We start from the raw sequence: 14,605 nt of genomic DNA on the forward strand, positions 1-14,605 counted from the left end.
TAATTATGATGATTTTCATGATAATTCTTTTATTATTAACAATAATGATGATAATTATGATGATAATGACAATAATAAAAATGATACTGATAATAAAATTATTATAATGATTATTTTGAAAATTACTACAATAATAGAAATATTTAACTCTATTCTAAAAATTTTCATACTAAAATTGACAATAGAAATAATAATAATATTATTATTGTTATTATAATGAGTATTATTGTCATTATTATTTCTAAAATTATCATTATTGTCATTATCATTATAAAGATAGTTCTAATGATGAAAATGACAGTAGCAATTAGCATAATAATCATTATAAAAGCAATAATGATAATGATAATAATGATAATCATGACGATAATGACTATAATGATGATAACCATAAGAATAATGACAATAATGATGATAATGATGAGAATAATAATTATAGAGTCCATTTATAATGAAATAAAGGCTAAAACTAATAAAATCCCAAAAGTCGAAAACACGGCAAAATCTAGCACATTACAGCCATTTGAGAGACTGGTTGAAAGTAAGGTCGAAGAACCCCCCTTTTCACTTTTAAATGATAATTAGGGGTATTTTTACATTAATTCAGGTGATTATGATGATTTTCATGATAATTCCTTTATTATTAACAATAATGCCTTGTGAGAGAAAGGTCGAAACAAACCTTTTTCGCCTTTAAATAATAATTATGATAATTTTAACATTAATACAGGAAAATATGATAATTTTCATGGTAATTCCTTTATTATTAACAATAATTATGATAACTATGATGATAATGACAATAAGGATAATAATGATAATAAAATGATAATTATAATGATCATTTTGATAATTACTGCAATAATAGCAATAATGAACTCTATTCTAATAATTTTTGATACAAATAATGACAATAGATATAATAATAATATATTTATTTTTGTTATTATAATGAGTATTATTGTCATAATTATTTCTAAAATTATAATTATTGTTATCATTATAAAAAATAGTTATCATGATGAAAATGACAGTAATAATTAGCATTATAACTGCAATGATGATAATGATGATAATGATAATCATAAGGATGATTACTATAATGATAATCATAAGGATAATGACTATAATGATGATAATAATAAGAATAATTACAATAATGATGATAATGATATTAATAATCATAGAGTCCATTTATAACGAATGAAAGGCTAAAACTATTAAAATCCCAAAAGTTGAAAAAACGGCAAAATATAGCGTATTTTTATTTTGAGAGAAAGGTCGAAAAAAAACTTTTTCGCTTTTAAATGATAATTATGATAATTCTAACACTAATTTAGGTAAATATGATGATTTTCATGATAATTCCATTATTATTAACAATAATGATGATAATTCATAAGATAATGACAATAATGATAATGACCATAATAAAATGATAATTATATTGATAATTTGTATAATTACTGCAATAATAGCAATAATTAACTCTATTCTAATAATTTTCATACTAATAATGACAATAGAAATAGAATCATTATTATTGTTATTATGATGAGTATTATTGTCATTATTATTTCTAAAATTATCATTATTGTTATCATCATTATGAAAATAGTTAAAATGATGAAAATGACAGTAATAAATAGAATTATAACTACAATAATGATAATGATAATAATGATAATCATGACGATAATGACTATAATGATGATAATCATAAGAATAATGACAATAATGATTATAATGAGGTTAATAATAATCATAGAGTCCATTTATAATGAAATAAAGGCTAAAACAGCCCTTTGAGAGAAAGGTCGAAAAAAAAACTTTTTCGCTTTTAAATGATAATTACGATGATTGTCATGATAATTCCTTTATTATTAACAATAATGATGATAATTATGATGATAATGACAATAATAAAAATGATAATAATAGTTAATTGATAATTTTCATATTATCAATTGACAAGTGAAATAATAATAATATCAATATTATTAATATTATAATGAGTATTATTGTCATTATTTTTTCTAAAATTATCATCATTAATTAGAATGAGTATTATATTCATTATTATTTCTATAATTATCTTTATTGTTATTATCATTATAAAAATAGTTATAATGATGAAAATGACTAATAATTTGTATAATAATCAGTATAACTGCAATAATGATAATTATATTAATGATAATCATGACGATAATGACTATGATGATGATAATCATAAGAATAATGACAATAATGATGATAATAATAGAGTCCATTTATAATGAAATAAAGGCTAAAACTAATAAAATCCCACAAAGTCGAAAAAACGGCAAAATCTAGCATATTAAAGCCTTTTGAGAGAATCGTCGAAAAAACCCTTTTTCGCTTTTAAATGATAATTATGATGATTTTAACATTAATTCAGGTAATTATGATAATTTTCATGGTAATTCCTTTATTATTAACAATAATGATGATAATTATGATGATAATGACAATGACAATAATAATAATAATAATAATAATAATAATAATAATAATAATAATAATAATAATAATAATAGTAATAATGATAATAGTAATAATAATAATAATAATAATAATAATAATAATAATAATAATAATAATAATAATAATAATAATAATAATAATGATAATAATAATAATAATAATAATAATAATAATAATAATAATAATAATAATAAAATGATAATTATTATGATGATTTTGAGAATTACTGCAATAAAAGCAAAAATCAACTCATATTATTTTAATAATTTTCATACTAAGAATGATAATAAAAAATAATAATATCATTATTATTGTTGTTATAATGAGCATTATTATCATTATTATTTCTAAAATTATCATTATTGTTATTATCATTATGAAAATAGTTATAATGATAAAAATGACGTTAATAATAAGCATTATAACTGCACGAATGATAATGATAATAATGATAATCATGACGATAATGACTTTAATGATGATAGTCATATGAATAATGACAATAATGATGATAATTATAATAATAATCATAGAGTCCATTTATAAAGAAATAATGGCTAAAACTAATAAAATCCCTTAAGTCGAAAAACGGCAAAATCTAGTCTATTACAGCATTTTGAGAGAAAGATCGAAAGAAAAACCATTTTCGCTTTTAAATGACAATTAAAATGATTTTAACATTAAATCAGGTAATTGTGATGATTTTCATGATAATTCCTTTATTATTAAGAATAATGTTGAATATTAAGTGATAATGACAATAATAATAATAACAATAATAAGATGATAATTATTATGATAATTTTGATAATTACTGCAATAATAACAATATTTAACTCTATTCTAATAATTTTCATACTAATAATGACAATAGAAATAATATCATTATTATTGTTATTATAATGAGTATTATAATCATTATTATTTCTAAAATTATCATTATTATTATCATTATAAAAATAGTTATAATGATGAAAATGACAGTAATAATTAGCATAATAATCATTATAACTGCAAAAATGATAATGATAATAATGATAATCATGATGATAATGACTATAATGATGACAATCATAAGAATAATGACAATAATGATGATAATGATGATAATACTCATAGACTCCATCTATAATGAAATAAAGGCTAAAACTAATAAAATCCGAAAAGTCGAAAACGGCAAAATCTAGAGTATTAAAGCCTTTGGAGAGAAATGTCGTAAAAAAACCTTTTTCGCTTTTAAATGATAATTATGATGATTTTAACATCAATTCAGATAATTATGATGATTTTCATGATAATTCCTTTATTATTAACAATAATTATGATAATTGTGATGATAATAACAATAATAATGATGATAATAAAATGATGAATATAATGATAATTTTGATAATTACTGTAATAATAGCAATAATTAACTCTATTCTAATAATTTTCATACTAATAATGACAAAAGAAATAATAATCATATCATTATTATTGTTATTATAATGAGTATTATTGTCATTATTATTTGTAAAATTGTCATTATTGTTATTATCATTACAAAAATAGTTATGATGAAAATGTCAGTAGTAATTAGCATAATAATCATTATAACTGCAATAATGATAACGATAATAATGATAATCATGACGATAATGACTATAACGATGATACTCATAAGAATAATGACAATAATGATGATAATAAAAGAGAAAGGTCGGAAAAAAACCTTTTTTTTAAATGATAATCATGATGATTTTGACATTAATTCAGGTAATTATGATGAATTCCTTTATTATTAACAATAATGACGATAATTATGATGATAATGACAATAATAATAATGATAATAATAATAAAATGATAATTATAATGATAATTTTGATAATTACTGCAATAATAGCAATTATTAACTCTATTCTAATAATTTTCATACTAGTAATGACAATAGAAATAATAATAATATCATTATTATTGTTATTATAATGAGTATTATCGTCATTATTATTTCTAATATATCATTGTTTTTCATCATTATAAAATTGTTATAATGATGAGAATGACTAATAATTAACATAATAATCATTATAACTGCAATAATAATAATGATAAGCATGACGATAATGACTATCATCATCATCATCAAGGGGACTGACGCCTACGGGGGCGCATAGCCGCATCCACTCTTCGCTTCCACCTTCGAGGATCCCTCCTGGCGAGACGCCAGACAGGGACTCGGCCCATTTCTAGTTCTTCACGGCAGGTTTGGTCGATCTGCCCAAGGCACGACTTCCTCGGTCGTCCCACAGGCCTCCTCCATCCAGGGTTGTCTCGAACAGAGACGACCTGATGGGATGGATCATCCTGAGGAAAGCGAGCCAGGTGGCCGTATAGCCTGAGTTGGCGATCACGGATTGTGCAGATAACAGGTCCTGTGCCAGTCTCACGGTGCAACCGTTGGTTGGACACATGGTCCCGCCATCACTACCCCATGATCCGGCGCAAGGACCTATTACAAAATTGTGATGATTTTCATGATAATTCCTTTATCATTAAGACGAGCCTCCAAGCCACAGGACAATCTCCAGGTTTCGCTACCTCATTATAACCAACAATGATAATGATAATAATGATAATCATAACGATAATGACTATAATGATGATAATCATAATAATAATAATAATAATGATGATGATGATGATAATAATAATAGAGTCCATTTATAATGAAATAAAGGCTAAAACTAATAAAATCCCAAAGTCGAAAAAACGGCAAAATCTAGCCTTTTGAGAGAAAGGTCGAAAAAAAACCTTTTTCGCTTTTAGATGATAATTAAGATGTTTTTAACATTAATTCAGGTAATTATGATGATTTTCATGATAATTACTTTATTATAATGATGAAAAGGACAGTAATAATTAGCATAATAATCATTATAACTGCAATAATGATAATAATGATAATCATGACGATAATGACTATAATGATAATCATAGGAATAATGACAATAATGAAAATGATGATAATAATAATCATAGAGTCCATTTATAAAGAAATCAAGGATAAAACTAATGAAATCCCAAAAGTCTAAAAAAAACGGCAAAATCTAGCGTTTAGAGAGAAAGGTCGAAAAAAAACCTTTTTCGCTTTTAAATGATAATTATGATGAATTTTACATTAATGCAGGTAATTATGATGATTTTCATGACAATTTATTTTATTATCAACAATAATGATGATACTCATGATGATAATGACAGTAATAATGATGATGATAATAAAATGATAATTATAATGATAATTTTTATAATTACTGAAATATTAGCAATAATTAACCCTATTCTAATAATTTTAATACTAATAATGACAATGAAAAATGATATCATTATTATTGTTATTATAATGAGTATTATTGTCATTATTATTTCTAAAATTAATCATGACGATAATGACTATAATGATGATAATCATAAGAATAATGACAGCAATGATGATAATGAGGGTAATAATAATCCATTTATAATGAAATAAAGGCTAAATCTAATAAAATCCAAAAATTCTAAAACGCGGCAAAATCTATCGTATTACAGCCTTTTGAGAGAAAGGTCGAAAAAAATGTTTTTCGCTATTAAATGATAATTATGATGATTTTAACATTAATTCAGGTAATTAGGATGATTTTCATGATAATTCCTTTATTATTAACAATAATCCTGATAATTATAATGATAATGACAATAATAATAATGTTAATAATAATAAAATGATAATTATAATGATAATTTTGACAATTACTGCAATAATAGCATTAATAGCTATTCTAACAATTTTCTTACTAATAATGAAAATAGATATAATAATATCATTATTATTATCATAATGAGTATTATTGTCATTATAATTTCTAAAATTATCATTATTGTTATTATCATTATAAAAATAGTTATAATGATGAACTTGGCAGTACTAATCAGCATAATGATTATACTAACTGCAATAATGATAATGATGATAATGATAATCATTACGATAATGACTATAATGATGATAATCATAAGAATAATGACAATAATGATGATAATAATATTCATAGAGTCCATTTATAATGTAATGAAGGCTAAAACTAATTAAAATCCCAAAAGTCGAAAAACGGCAAAATCTAGCGTATTACATCCTTTTGAGAGACACGTCGAAAAACTCCCTTTTTCACTCTTAAATGATAATTTTGATATTTTGAATATCAATTCAGGTAATTATGAGGATTTTCATGTTAACTCCTTTATTATTAACAATAATGATGATAATGACAATGATAATAATGATAATAATAGTGAAATGATAATTATAATGATAATTTTGAGAATTAATGAAATAATAGCAATAATTACCTCTATTCTAATAAATTTCATAATAATAATGACAATAAAAATAACAGAAATATCATTATTATTGTTATTATAATGAGTATTATCTTCATTATTATCTCTAAAATTATCATTATTGTTATTATCATTAAAAAATAGTTATAGTTATGAAAATGACAGTAATAATTTGTATGATTATCATTATAACTGCAATAATGATAATGATAATGATAATCATGACAATAATTACTATAATGATGATAATCATAAGAATAATGACAATAATGATGATAATAATCATAGGGTCCATTTATAATGAAATAAAGGCTAAAACTAATAAAATCCTAAAAGTCGAAAACACTGCCTTTTGAGAGAAAGGTCGAAAAACCGACTTTTTCGCTTTTAAATGATAATTATGATGATAGCATTAATTCAGGTTATTATGATGATTTTCATGATAATTCCTTTATTATTAACAATAATGATGATAATTATGATGATAATGACAAGGATAATATTGATAATTATAATCATAAGAATTATGACAATGATGATGATAATGATAATAATAATCATAGAGTCCATTTATAATGAAATAGAGTCTGAAACTTATAAAATTCCCAAATGTTGAAAATAGGGCAAAATCTAGAGTAATTATGATGATTTTCATCATAATTCCTTTATTATTAACAATAATGATGACAATTATGATGATAATGACAATAATAATATTGATAATGATAATCATAAGAATTATGATAATAATGATGCTAATAATAATAATCATAGAGTCCATTTATAAATAGAGTCTAAAACTTATTAAATTCCTTAAAGCCGAAAATAGGGCAAAATCTAGCGCGAATAATCAACTCTATTCTAATAATTTTCATACTAATAATGACAATAAAAATAATAATAATATCAATATTATTGTTATTATAATGAGTGTTATTGTCATTATTATTTCTAAAATTATCATTATTGTAATTATCATTATAAAAATAGTTATGATGATGAAAATGACAGTAATAATTTGTAAAATAATCAATATGACTGCAATAATGATAATGATGATAATGATAATCATGACGATAATGATGATAATGATGATAATCATAAGAATATTGACAATAATGATGATAATGATGATAATAATAACCATAGAGTCAATTTATAATGAAATAAAGGCTAAAGCTAATAAAATCTCAAAAGTCGGTAAAACGGCATAATCTAGCCTTTTTCGCTTTTAAATGATGATTATGATGATTTTAACCTTAATTAAGGTAATCATAATGACTTTCATGCTAATTCCTTTTTTATTAACAATAATCATGATAATTATTATGATAATGATAATAATAATAATGATAATGATAATAAAATGTTGATTTTGATGATTACTGCAATAATAACAATAATAAATTATATTCTAATAATTTTCATACTAATAATCACAATAAAATAATAATAATATCATTATTATTGTTATTATAATGAGTATTCTTGTCATTATTATTTCTAAAATTATCTTTATTGTTATTATCCTTATAAAAATAGTTATAATGGTGAAAATGACAGTAATAATTAGCATAACAATCATTATAATTGCAATAATGATAATGATAATAATGATAATCATGACGATAATCATAAGAATAATGACAATGATGTGGATGATAATAATAATCATAAAGTCCATTTATAATGAAATAAAGGCTAAAATAAATAAAATCCCAATAGGCGAAAAACGGTTAAATCTAGCGTATTACAGTCTTTTGAGAGAAATGTCGAAATTTTTTTTTTTTCGCTTTTAAATGATAATTATGCTGATTTTAACATTAATTCAGGGAATTATGAGGATTTTCATTACAATTCCTTTATTATTAACAATAATGATGATAATTATGATGATAATAGCAATAATAATAATGATAATAATTATAATATGATAATTATATTGACAATTTTGATAATTGTTGCAATAATAGCAATAATTAACTCTATTCTAATTATTTTCATACTAATAAGGACAATAGAAATAATAATAATATCATTATTACTGTTATTATAATGAGAATTATTGTTATTATTATTTCTAAAATTATCTTTATTGTTATCCTTATAAAAAATAGTTATAATGATGAAAATGACAGTAATAATTAATATAATAATCAATATAACTGCAATGATAATGATAATAATGATAATTTTTTACGATAATGACTATAATGATGATAATCATAAGAATAATGACAATAATAACGATGATAATGATAATAACCATAGAGTCCGTTTATATTGAAATAAAGGCTAAAACTAATAAAATCCCAGAAGTCGAAAAAACGGCAAAATGTAGCGTATTACAGCCTTTTGAGAGAAAGGTCGAAAAAAACATTTTTCGCTTTTAAGTGATAATTATGCTATTAATTAAGGTAAGCATGATGAATTTCATCATAATTCCTTTATTATTAACAAAAATAATGATAACTATGATGATCATGGCAATAATAATAATTATAACAATAATAAAATGATAATTTTGATAATTACTGCAATAATAGCAATAATCAACTCTATTTAAATATTTTTTTTACTAATAATGACAATAGAAATAATGATGATATCATAATCATTGTTATTATAATCAGTCTTATTGTCATTATTATTTCTAAAATTATCATTATTATCATTATCATTATAAAAATAGTTATAATGATGACAATGACAGTAATAATTAGCATAATAATTATTATAACTGCAATCATGATAATGATAATAATGATAATCATGACGATAATGACTAAAATGATGATAATCATAAGAATACTGACAATAATGATTATAATGATGATAATAATAATCATGGAGTCCATTTATAATGAAATAAAGGCTAAAACTAATAAAATCCGAAAAGTCGGAAAAAGGAAAAATCTAGCGTATTATCGGATTTGAAGAGAAAGGTCGAAAACTCCCCTTTTTCGCATTTAAATGATAATTATGATGATTTTAACATTAATTCAGGTAATTATGATGATTTTCATTATAATTCCCTTATTGTTAACAATAATGATGATAATTATGATGATAATGACAATAATAATAATAATAAAAATAATATAATGAAAATTATAATGATAATTTGATAATTACTGCAATGATAGCAATAATTAACTCTATTCTGATAATTTTCATACTAATTATGACAATAAAAATAATAATTAATATCATTATTATTGTTATTATAATGAGTATTATTGTCATTATTATTTCTAAAATTATCATTATTGTTTTTATTATCATAAAAATAGTTGTAATGATGAAAATGACAGTATTAATTAGCATAATAATCATGATGACTACAAAAATGATAATGATGATAATGATAATCATGACGATAATGACTATAATGATAATCATAAGAATAATGACAATAATGATGATAATGATAATAATTATTGTCCATTTATAATGATATGAAGGCTAAAACTAAAACTGAAATCCCAAAAGTCGAAAAACGGGAAAATCTAGCCGTTTGAGAGAAAGGTCGAAAAAAACCTTTTTCGCTTTTAAATGATAATTATGATCATTTTAACATTAATACAGGTAATTATGATGAGTTTCATGATAATTCCTTTATAGTTAACAATAATGATGATAATTATGATGAAAATGACAATAATAATAATGATAATATTAATAAAATGATAATCATAATGATAATTTTGATAATTACTGCAATAAAAGTAATAATAAACTCTATTCTAATATTTTTCATACGAATAATGACAATAAAAATAAAAATATCATTATTATTGATATTATAATGAGCATTATTGCAATTATTATTTCTGATATTGTTATTTTCATTATAAGAATAGTTATAATGATGAAAATGGCAGTAATAATTTGCATAATAATCATTTTAACCAATAATGATAATGATAATATTATAATCATGTCGATAATGACTATAATGATAATAATCATAAGAATAATGACAATAATGATGATAATGATTATAATGATAATCATAGAGTTCATTTGTAATAAAAATGAAGGTTAAAATTACAAAAATCCCAAAGTCAAACCGGCAAAATCTAGCCTTTTGAGACAAAGGTCGAAAAAACCTTTTTCGCTTTTAAATTATAATTATGATGATTTTAACATTAATTCAGGTAATTATGATGATTTTCATGATATTTCCTTTATTATTAACAATAATGATGATAATTATGATAATAATGACAATAATAATAATGATAATAATAATAAAAGGATAATTATAATGATAATTTTGATAATTACTGCAATAATTGCAATAATTAACTCTATTCTAATCATTTTCATACTAATAATGACAATAGAATTAATAATAATAATATCATTATTATTGTTATTATAATGAGTATTATTGTCATTATTATTTCTAAATTTATCATTATTGTTATTATCATTATAGAAATAGTTATAATAATGAAAATGACAGTAATAATTAATTATGATAATTATGATGATAATGACAAAAGTAATAATGATAATAATAATAAAATGATAAATATAATGACAATGTTTATAATCACTCCAATAATAGCAATACTTAATTCTATTCTAATAAGTTTCATACTAATAATGACAATAGAAATAACAATATCATTATTATTGTTATTACAATGAGTATTATTTTCATCATTATTTCTAAAATTATCATTATTGTATTCATCATTATAATAATAGTTATAATGATGAAAATGTTCGTAACAATTAGCATAATAATCATTATAACTGCAATAATGATAATGATAATAATGCTAATAATGACGGTAATGACTATAATGATGATAATCATAATAATAAGGATAGTAATGATGATAATAATAATCATAGATTCCATTTATAATGAAATAAAGGCTAAAACTAATAAAATCCTAAATGTCGAAAAAAATGTCTTTTCTTATAAATGATAATTATGATGATTTCAACATCAATTCAGGAAACTATTATGATTTTCATGATAATTCCTTTATTATTAACAATAATGATGATAATGACAATAATGATAATGATAATAATAATAAAACGATAATTATAATGATAATTTTGATAATTACTGCAATAATAGCAACAGTTAAATCTATTCTAATAATTTTCATACTAATAATGACAATAGAAATAATAATATCATTAATATAATGAGTATTATTGTCATTATTATGTCTAAAATTATCATTATTGTTATTATTTTTAAAATTATCATTATTTTTATTATCATTATAAAATAGTTATAATGATGAAAATTACAGTAATGATTAGCATAATAATCATTATAACTGTAAAAATGATTATAATGATAATCATGACGATGATGACTATAATAATCATAAGAATAATGACAATAATGATGATGATAATAATAATAATAATAGAGTACATTTTTAATGAAATAAAGGCTAAAACTAATAAAATCGCAAAAGTCGAAAAAACGGCAAAATCTTGCGTATTACAACCTTCTGAGAGAAAGTTCGAAAAAAAACCTTTTTCGCTTCTAAATGATAATCATAATGATTTTAACATTAATTCAGGGAAATATGATGATTTTCATAATAATTCCTTTACTATTAACAATAATGATAATTATGGTGATAAAGACAATAATAATAATAATAATAATAAAATTTTAATTTTGATAATTACTGGAATAATAGCAATAATCAACTCTATTCTCATAATTTTCATACCAGAAATGACAATAGAAATAATATAATATCAATATTTTTATTAACATGAATATTATTGTCATTATTTTTTCTGAAATTATCATTATTGTTATTATCATTATAAAAATAGTGATAATGCTGAAAATGACAGTAATAATTAGAATTATAACTGCAATAATGATAATGATAATAATGATAATCATGACGATAGTGACTATAATGATAATATTCATAAGAATGACAATAATGATGATAAAGATAATAATAATCATAGAGTCCATTTTAATGAAATAAAGGGTAAAACTAATAAAATCCCAAAAGTCGAAAAACGGCAAAATCTAGCGCATTACAGCCCTTTGAGAGAAAGGTCGAAAAAAAACCTTTCCACTTTTAAATGATAATTATGATGATTTTAACATTGATATTGGTAATTATGATGATTTTCATGATAATTCCTTTATTATTAACAAAAATGATAATTATGATGATATTGACAATAATGATAATGACAATAATAATAATGATAATAATAATAAAATGATAATTATAATGATAGTTTTGATAATTACTGCAATAATAGCAATACGTAACTCTATTCTAATAATTTTCATACTAAAAATGACAATAGAAATAATAATAATATCATTATTATTGTTATTATAATCAGTATTATGGTCATTGTTTTTTCTAAAATTATCATTATTATTATCATTATAAAAATAGTTATGATGATGAAAATGAAAGTAATAATTTGCATAATAATCATTATAACTGTAATGATGATATTAATAGCAATGATAATCATGACGATAATGACCTTAATGATGATAATCATAAGAATAATGACAATAATGATGATAATGATGATAGTAATAATCATAAAGTCCATTTATAATGAAATAAAGGCTAAAACTAATAAAATCCCAAAAGTCGAAAAAACGGCGAAATCTAGCGTATTACAGCCTTTTGAGAGAAAGGCCGAAAAAAAACTTTTTCACTTTTAAATGATAATTATGTTGATTTTAACATTAATCCAGGTAACCATAGTGATAATCATAAAAAAGACAATAATGATGATAATGATGATAATAATAATCATAGATTCCATTTATAATGAAATAAAGGCTAAAACTAATAAAATCCCAAAAGTCGAAAAAATGGCGAAATCTAGCGTATTGAGAAAAAGGTTATGGGAGGGTGCTTCATTCGCAAGGTGGTGTGAAACGATAGAGTGGTAGTCTAGTTAGTGTTAAGAGCATTTGTATGCCTTCTCGCTTACAACTGCCACCGCTGGCTATCCTCGTGCGAAAAAGGGAGCAGCTCTGCATAAGCCTCCCCCTGCCAGTGCATAGCCTCTCCATCATCGAGACTCCCTGCAGTGCCTCCTCGTGGCCTACCATGGAAACTGGTTACCTTGCGGTTCCAGGCTAAACTGAGGGGGATCTCGGAGCAGCAGGAGGCCCCAGAGGTTCAGGGTCATGGCGAACGGGCGTGTGGACACGCCCTGGCCCTGTACCAACTCCTGCCCCCAAGCCCCCTGGGGTAAATGGTAGGCTCGGGGGAGGTGGGCCTTGCCAGTCCTCCTCCCCCCAATCGGCAGTGCTCGTTATAGATGGAAAGGCTGGGAGGAGGGGAGAAGCCCCTCCCACCCAGCAAGTGAGGCGGACTGTGGGCCCTGCTGGGAGGGCGACTGCTGGAGCACAGGCTGGGAACGGGTACTACTCGTCTCGCCTGCGCTCTGGTGGCCGCCAACCCAGAGTGAAGCTTGTGGGGGGAAAGCCCTCGGGAACCCCACAGGTGGATGATGGGGCACACAGCCCGCCACCCCCTTTTATATAGGGCAGTGTCGGTGGGGGTGGCAGAGGTGGCATCCACCCGGAGCGACTGCCAGAGGCTGAACCTCAGGTGGGAAGTCAGGGTGGGGGCTTGGAACGTCCGTTCTTTGCGTCAGGATGATCGGTTGCCTCTACTGTCGAGGGAACTGGGGAGGCTGAGAGTTGAGGTGGCTGCTCTCTCGGAGGTGAGGAGGCCTG

The sequence above is a fragment of the Penaeus vannamei genome, chromosome 42, assembly GCF_042767895.1.
Source record: "Penaeus vannamei isolate JL-2024 chromosome 42, ASM4276789v1, whole genome shotgun sequence".
NCBI classification, from domain to species: Eukaryota; Metazoa; Arthropoda; class Malacostraca; order Decapoda; family Penaeidae; genus Penaeus; species Penaeus vannamei.